General features: G+C 37.8%; 1 long non-coding RNA gene across 1 annotated transcript; it reads left to right on the forward strand.

Annotated features, from left to right (window-relative positions):
• The first annotated feature begins 334 nt into the window (after positions 1-334).
• LOC118855784 lies at positions 335-8,910 on the forward strand. Its single transcript, XR_005010810.1, has 3 exons — positions 335-523; positions 2,464-2,627; positions 7,896-8,910. It is a non-coding gene; the product is annotated as an uncharacterized LOC118855784 (long non-coding RNA).
• The last annotated feature ends 238 nt before the right edge of the window (positions 8,911-9,148 follow it).

Consider the following 9,148-nt stretch of genomic DNA (forward strand, 5'->3'; position numbering starts at 1 on the left):
GCGCGCGTTAAGCTATTTGTGGGGACCCCGGACTTGCGAGCGTAGACCTTTGTGGTCGCGTAGTGCAGGGGAGCGTCTCGCGCACTCCGACGGAGGAATTTCCTGCGGAACCCGCCGCGCCAGCGTCCTCGCCCCGCCCCTGCCCCCCCCCCCCCGCAAGGTTAAGCGCGTGCGCGATCTCGCTGGTCGTCGTCCTGTTTTTATTATACTTTAAAAAAAAAAAATTTTGTCTCTCCAAAAAGAAACACTCCCCTTGCTTCGCTGGGGGCCCGTCGGGGTGGGCGTCACGTGGTCTGGGCACGTAGCTGTAAGGTCCGAAGGCGCGTGCGCAGCAAGGAGCCCACGGCTTCTGAGGAAAGGATTTGGAAGCTGGCTGGTCACGCCCCTTTCTCGGGGTCTCTCTCGGCCCCTCCTCCTGTCCGAGGTGGAGAAAGCTAGGGGAGGAAGGGGGGAAATGGGGTGGGGCTCTCTAATTTATGCGCCTGCGTGGGATGAGGTGTGTGGAGTCTTTCTCTCCGCTAAGGTGGGTTTCTCGGACAGGTGCTCGTGCCTGGCCGAAGCTCGCGGGGATCGTTTTCGGCTTTTGGTTGGGGTCGGATGGTAAACGGCTGTAGCCAAGCTGCCTAGGGCTACTCGGGGTGGGGTTCGTCCGGGCCGACCCTCCGCGACTGTGCCCAGCCCTGTTCTGGGACTCCGGTCCCGGCTCACCTTAGACCGAACCCCGGGCTCTACCGGAGAGACCAGTTAGGGTCCGAGCGCCCCGCGGGCTGTCGCATGTCCGGCGCTTTGCTCTGGCTGCTTCTGTGAGGCTGCATCACCCTCCCCCCACCCCGTCACCCCAGTCCCACCTGGGCTGGGACCCTCGAGGTGACCTAGATGGAGAAGCTGACTTTGGTTTCTTACGCAAACATGTAACTAGTGTATTGTGCTGCAAGTTATTCATCCTCGATGCCAATAAATTGTTTACCCGTGAGCATTTCCTGGTTGTGGTCTCAGCTGTGGCATTTGCTCCATTTATGAAGCCCTGCCAGTTTGTTTTTTTAATGTTGATTACTTAGGGTGGTTTTTTGGTGGTGGTTGTTTTGTTTTGGTTTGGTTTTTTTTGCTCACTTTCTTCTCCCCATACCAAAGCAAAACTGCAAAATGAATAAAAATTAAGTGGCGGGTGAAGGAGTGGAAAGGAATGAAGGTTAATGGTAGACTAGCAATCCCTCTGTCTACACGTGTGCACACACCCACTAAGCTGAATATAGCATAAATCTAAAATGACAATAAATGGGCAGAATGCGTATGAAGCAATTGTGGATGAAAAAAAGATCTTTGTTGCAACTGACACAGTATCATTTCTATTTAATATTATCTTGTCCAGGCAGTAAGGAAGTGCTGCTTTAGGTAGAAGATACATATGTCTGCATTTTTCCGTTACTCTGAAAGTCAATAATCTAGCATACAAAAGTATGAGTACAGCAGTTGTATAATAAGTGGAATGTTATGGCATTGTAAATACAGTGGTTGGAATTTATTGTTTTATAATGGCATCAGCATTCGGTAATAAAAAGTGCCACTGAGATAATCCAGTAAAGCGTGGTAGGGATTTTGAATTGCAAAACAGTTAGCATTTATATTTACAAACCTCTCAAAGATAACTGCAATGAACAAGGGGCTGTCTGAACTCTTATTACAAAATACCACAGATTTTAAACATTTTCAAGTGTATTTGAACAAAAGGACATAAAATATAATGTTGAAGTTCTCTTTCTGGTTATAGGTTAGGTATCTAAGGATAGGTAGTACAGGAAAGGTATCTTAATCTGAAACTAGGTTTTATTACAAATCAGTTTACATGGTATTCAAAAAGTAAAACAGAGACTTTAAATTGACCATTCCGGAGTTACATTTAATTTGGATGAATTACTTGGTCTTCTTATAGTGTTGACATGTATTATTTTATATAATATTCATTATGTGTGACATTTGAAATGTAGCATTTTAATTAAATTTGAATATTAAAAGGTACTTTCACATTTAAATTTGGTAATCGGTATCGAAAAGCATTTAAATTTAAGTCTACTCTCGACTGTTTCTGTTAATGTGTTTTCCCTTAAAAAGTCTGTAGTTGATTTTTTAATCAAGATAATTTTATTTGCTGAAATCAGCTTGGCAAACTAGTTAAATTTGATTTTCAAATATTTAATCTTTTCCCCAATTTTTAAAGATTATAGATATCTTTGGAAGCAAAAAAAAAATACCACCTTTTTAATGTCCCAGTTAAAATTTGAGCCAAATGATCCAGTTATATAGTTTTTGATCAAAAAGTTGTGAGTTTGTAAGATAAATAAACCTTCATTTATATTTAGCTTCTCTGTGCTGATCCTAGTCTAACAGGATATAGGTAGGAAGTTAATAATTATTGATGATAAATTATTTTATCTAGTAACAAATTATTTTATCACCCTTCTTAAGACTGAGAACCATTGTGGCTTACCACAGAGTTGGCCTTAGATCCAGGAAGACCTGAGTTCAACTCCCAGCTTTGACAATTTGACCATGGGCAAATCACTCTACACCTGAAAGCTCCTGGCAACTCTTAAGACTATTAATTGCTCAGAAAGTAACAACTTGCACTGGTAAGAGTTCCCTAAGAGGGAGTTATCTATTCTAATGAAATCGGTTCCTTTTCTTATTCTTAACTTTCAGCCTCAAGTACTACCATTGTAACATCAGAAAAAATATGACCCTCTCAATGCTAGAAATTTAATGTGCTTTCTTTTGTTGTGCTCTTTCAGATTTCTAAGTTTAGTTGGCAGGTGGTTGGTATCTTAATGAGAAGTTTTTTTAAGGTGTCTAGCATTAGTTAATATTGATCATTTATCTGTTTGGGGAAAAAATGACTAAGGGTTATCATTAATTTAACAAATATTTATTGAGCACCTATGTATAAAAGCTGTGCACCAAAGAGAAGTCAAAGATATCAATACATAGCATGTTAGAACTGGAAAGGACTTAAAGAGATCATCTACCCCAATCCTTTCATCTTGCATTAGAGGAAATTAAACCTCAGATAGGTGAGGTGATTTGTCCCAGATCCCAGTCAAGTGAGCAGCAGAGGTGGAAATAGAGCCCAGATTCCAGCTCACTGCTGTTGCAATTGTATTAGCCTTTTCCTATCAGCTTGCCAGCTACAGTTTTCTTGTAGGACATTTATGAAGTACCTCCAGTTGGTCCTTACACAGGGCATAGCTCATCGCCTCTGGACTATTGCATTGCTAACCAACCAGCATAACTTGCTACTATCTGCATGAATAACAACTGAGGATATGACTATTCAATGATGCTGTTGGATAGCCATTCTCAAAGGCTGCCACACAGGGTAAACCCCTAAAAGACTGGAGCCGTTCAGGAGAACTAGACCCCTATTTGAGAATTGCCTTCAAAAGTAATTTCTGAGTCAGCCAAGAAGGGGTAATCATTACTTTATAGTCATATTTTTTAACTGAAAACCAATCTTATCTACTTGATGTCTTGTGATTTCTGAGATTTGACACTGAATGACTTCGAATTGTGTAAAAAAAAAAAAGATCCACCTTCAGAGAATGAAGATTTGCCACCATTTAGGGCAGGTACTGATCTCTGCATTTGCATCCAAGGCATGACCCATAGTAGGTGTTTAAGGAAATGTTTGTTGGTTTACTGATTGAGGTTATACAAGACTATGTCCTGTGGAACCTAAAGATAAGAATCCATGTTGGCAACTTTTGGGTCATCCTCAACTCTTTACTATCTTCCACTGTTCTCCTCCCCACATAACTAACTAGTCAAGTGCTCAGTCTTTTCTATTTTACTGCCACAACATCTCTTACCTCTGACTCCTTGTTCTGGCCTTCTCACCTCTTACTTGGACTATTCTAATTTTTTTCTAATTCATCTCCCTGCCTCCAGTTCATTTTTCACAAAACCACCAAACTGATATTCCAAGTCTAACCTTGTCAGTCAAGAAACTTAGTAGCTTCTTTTACCTTTTAGGATAAAAGACAAACTCCTCTGTTATAGCATGCAAGTAAGTTCTTCACAATTTGCCTCCAGCCCAGTTTTCTAGAATGATTTCACATTATACCTACGCTACACTGCAGCTAATTAGTTGTCTGTGCATGATATTCCATTTCCCATTCCTGTAATGCTTTCCCTCTCATTGGCCTCTTGAAATCCCTAATCTCCATTAACTCAACTGCAGTATCCTGCCAGAGGTCTTTCACTTTGCCCTACTGGTTGATAGTCCTCTTCACCCCCCAAATTACTTAGAAGTCATAATATTTTCATATCTGTCTGCCTGATGTTACTTCTCAGTAGAATTGAAGCTCTTTGAAGACATGGACTGTTTCTTGTTTTTAATATCCCCAATTGCTAGCAGATAGCTAGCTGGCATATAGTTGGGGCCTAATAAATGCTTATTAAATTGAGAGAGATATGGAAAAATGGTGAGGAGATTTGGTTTGTAAGGTCTAGTTCTGACGCTAAGTTGTGTGACCTTAGGTTAAACTTCTCTCATAAACCCATTCTCTAAGCCACAATCTCTTCATCTGTAAAATGAGGATATTAGACTAGGTGATGTCTAGGTCCTTTCCTGCTTCAAGGGTCTTTTTGGATCAGTCATACGTTGGAGAGAATAAAAAATAGATACTACTGCCTTTGCTGTGGTATACAAAGAATTTGCCATGGGTATGAATCACCGTTACTTCACTGATGACAGCACATTAAAAATGTTACGTTATTAAAAAGAGAAGAGAAAAGCAAAAAAATACTTTGGTAGGCCAACCTGTTAGGTTAAACTATGGTTTAAGTTCATATTAACCTCCTTTCTGATGATAAACAAAATGCCCCAAATTGTATTTTAGAGTAGAAGATCCCCTTTTGTTGCATTAGTAGCCGTTAATCAGTTCCTGATTCTGTGGTCAAGAAGCTGGGAAATAAAGTCTTGCATCAATTGTAATAGAATCAAATACATAAAGAAACTAATAGAAATCCTTGCTTACATTTTATTTTCAACCCAGATTTAGTAAATAATTTTTTATACTTGCAGGGGAAATGTTTTTTTACCTAAAATTTTTTTTTAATCTAAAATGAGTTGGTCATTAAGATCAATCCAGTGTCTTGAACACCCACTGCAGATGCTAAAATCACATGTGTGATTCATATGTACAGGTCAGTATTTTCTGGCACTACAAATTATTTTTTCGAATCATTAAAATTAAAAAAAAACTTAATCTGGCACAGAATATTTACGTTGGCCCTTCTTTTATAAATGCCGTTAACCTTCCCACTTCATTTCTTGTATTTAATAGACTAAGAAAATAAAAGGTCATAGCAAATATTTTCAGTTCCTCTGTGAATACAGGCCATGTGTAGATCTAGATGCAGCCCATGAATTGATATTTTTGAGTCAATTTAATTTTTTTCACCCATGTTAAAAACTGATTTCTTAACATCCAATCAACATGTCAGTCTGATTTTAGAGGCAATCGGGAGGGTTAAGCGATTTGCCCAGAGTCACACAACTAATAACTGTCAAGTATCTGAGCTTAAATTTGAACTTAGTTCCTCCTGACTCCAGGGCTCGTGCTCTATCTGCTGTTCCACCTAGCTGCCTTGATTCTATCTGTAAGATGACCAGACAGCTGTAACCAATTCTCATGCATAGATTTTTCAAGAAAAGCAAACCAAGGTGGAAATTTGGATTTGTCTACTCCCTTATCTTCATCAGTCTCACCACATTACTTTATTCAAGACTTGGGCAAAAGGGCCAGCCTATGTCATTGTCTTGAGGATGCTTCTATCAATGGGATGAGTTCACTTTATAATTATGAATTGCTTCCATGGCTTCCAGCCCTTAGCAGTACAAAATTTTCAGTTAGAAACTATTTTTTGCTAACATGCCCCATTGGTATTCCATTTTTGTTAAACTGAATTAAATTAGAAAATAACAAAAGGTTTGCTATTACTCTTTTTATAAATATGAAATGCCTGATTCCTTTAGGAGAGGAAGAGGAGGAGAATAAGCATTTATTTAGTCCCTACTCTGTGCCAATCACAACAACCCAGTCAAGTATATATTATCCCATTTTACCATTGAGGAATCTGAGGCAAAGACTGAGTAACTTGCTCTGGATCACACAGCTAGGAAACGTGAGGTCAACTTTGAATTCAGGTCTTCTTGACCTCAGGCCCAGTGTGCTATCCACCATACCACCAGCTACCTCAAAAGAGACCTTTATGTAAAATAAATAGCCTGAGCAAAGCAAGCCTTAGGACATCATTTATAGTATTGAATAAAAGAAACCAAAATACCAAAATGCGGCATTTTTTCTTAATAGCACTTCATCGTCAAAAATAATGGCAGAAATTAAATCATATGGTGGATCTGTTTATTTCATTAGTGAGGCTGCTACCTCTACTGATGTAGACCCAAATCTTATGTCTTTTTCTGTGTTACTCTTGTTACGTATTTATTAAGCACCCAACATATATGAACCACCGTGCTATTTGAAAATTAAAAAAAATACCTGGCCTCAAGGTCAAAAGGAAGGGGAGCATGCTATGATTTTAAAAAAACAAAAAGCAGGCAGCACAAAATATGATTGAACTCTGCAAAATTCTCAGTTGCTCATACGGATTCAGATTAGTATGCAGAAAAAAAATGCTTAATAGATGGGAGAATAAAAGAATGGTCATTGTGTCCCCAGTGTTGAGCACAATGCCTGACACACAATGCTTAATAAATATTTGACTGGATTCTAGTTCTAATAGATCATGTGATCTGACCCCCTCATTTTACAGCTTAGAATATTGAGGCCCAGAAAAATGAAATTACTTGCCTGAGGTCACATATATGGAGTAAGTTGTAGAACCTGAGGATTCCAATCCAAGTTCTCTCTATTAACAGTGCTTTTGCCCGTATAACATAATTCCTTCTATTCTTCCAAAGTATAACCTCCTTCAGGATACAGAATGTTTTATTCAATTTTCCTGGATTAATGAATCCTTTTTTAAATTTTTGTGCATATAACCATATTTCCCATCTTCACAACTAATTCAGTACCCTTAATTTACCTTACTACACTGTTTAAATTCCTTTTACTGAGGGAGCCTCTGTTACAATGATATTTAAACAAGATCTGTCGTTAACATCTAGTGTTGAAAGTCATTACTTTTTGATAGCACCATTAGGTGGTATGAGTTCTTATACTGAAACACCTACCTATAAGATCCCTGAACTAAAGCCTCAGACATTTCAAGTTTCAAAATATAATTTGTACTTTCGAACTTAAATTTTGAATATTGTTATCTTAAGAAAATTATGTCATTTTACTTTGAATATGTAAAGGAACTTTTGGCATTTTTTAATATTATTTTTATTATACTAGAGAGGGAATGTGTATTTGGAAGCACTGAACTTGTAGTCATGAAGAGACCTAGATTCAAGTCCCACCTGTAACACTTAACAAATAAATATTCTGGTTGATTCAGGGGGTTATAGAGAGATGTGCAGTGGACAAAAATAGGTTACATCATATGACAACTTGCACACAAGAAGTCATGAAAGAGATATTATTCAGAAGATAATGAAAAAGGATGAGCCAGTCACATGGTGAAAGCTAAAGATAACAGAGGGAGAGCTGAACTGGTACCCACATAATGTTAAACTAATGAACAAGAATGCTTACAGCCCATGGGGTACACACCCTCAAGGTCTTATGGGAAGAGACAGACAAGAGTTGTATAGGATGAGATGTCATAGATGAAGTGCAGTTTGTAAACAGCATATCCACAATAATGAGCCTGTATATTCACTGCAATGTTGTAGATATTCATGGTTTAATGCTTTTTTTTTTCCCAACTAGATTGGAAGCTCCTGGAAGACAGTGACCAACTCTTAATATTTTGATTGACTGATAGTATGGAATGTTACTTATAAAGGAATGTGACAAAGTAGTAGAATATTGCAGCGTTTTATGATATGACATACAGAAAAGCATAAAAAGATCTATAAGAACTGATGTGAAGAACACAATACACATGAAAACTACAACAATGTAAATGGAAAAAACAAGGAAGATGGGAACAGTGCTTCAAAATTATAATAAACAAGCTTAGCCCCAAAGAAAAAGTAGAAGACACCTCTCCTGTGTCTGCAGAACTAGGGGACCGTAGGTATGCAATACTAATGTCAGGCATTTCCTATGTGGTGGTTAGTTTTGCTGAACTTATTTTTGTTTCTTCTTATTTTAAGGGAGAGTTCTTCTAGAAGGGGTTATAGGAAGAGATACAGTGGGAAATATAGTTGATATAAAAAAAAGATTTCAATAAAATCTATTTTGTTGAAAGAAAATTCACATGCATACCAAGCATTTCCATTTAATCTTTATTTAGCTCCAAAATAAAATGCAAAGCAGCACCAGCCATCTCATTATATTTGGTATAAAAAATGAGCAAATATAACTTATATAGTGGGAATCAATGTCTTACCTATACACATTTTAGTATTTTTCTAATATATGTAGATCTTATTGTGATGATAAAATACAAATTTATTCAAAAGCTTAAAAAAATGTGATATGTCTTAAAAACTATGCCAGGACTTGTACATGCAAATGATTTTTGTCCCTCAATCTGTGTGCCTAGAAGTTTCCCCTTATATGAACTGCACAAGTATTACTGAAAACACATAATTTGTTTCTGTCAGTCTTCACCTATTTCTAATTACTCAGACTCAGTCTCTGTAAAAGTTTGCTTTCGTTAAGTTTTTAGTTCTAGGTCAGACAACTTGATTAACTGACATTGATTTTCGTTGTTTGTTATTTGGCTTATCGGTAGTAAGCATCATGTAAGATGGAAATAAAATGTAGCATAGTAAAATGAGTAACACTTATTTTTTGTATAGCAGTTCTGCAATGTGTGCCCTATATTTAGAGTGTGAGACTAGATTTCAGTGGTGGTGTGAAAATGCAGAAGAAAGCAGGGACAGACATAGAATGTGGCTTTCCCAAGGACTAGCTCCTTTTTTCTGACCAGGTGGAGATTTGAAGTAGTAAAGAGGAAAATGGGAAGCAATAAAAGCCAAAAGGTATATAAGGTAAGTAAAGGAAGAAATTAG

Source organism: Trichosurus vulpecula, chromosome 7 (assembly GCF_011100635.1).
Source record: "Trichosurus vulpecula isolate mTriVul1 chromosome 7, mTriVul1.pri, whole genome shotgun sequence".
NCBI lineage: Eukaryota > Metazoa > Chordata > Mammalia > Diprotodontia > Phalangeridae > Trichosurus > Trichosurus vulpecula.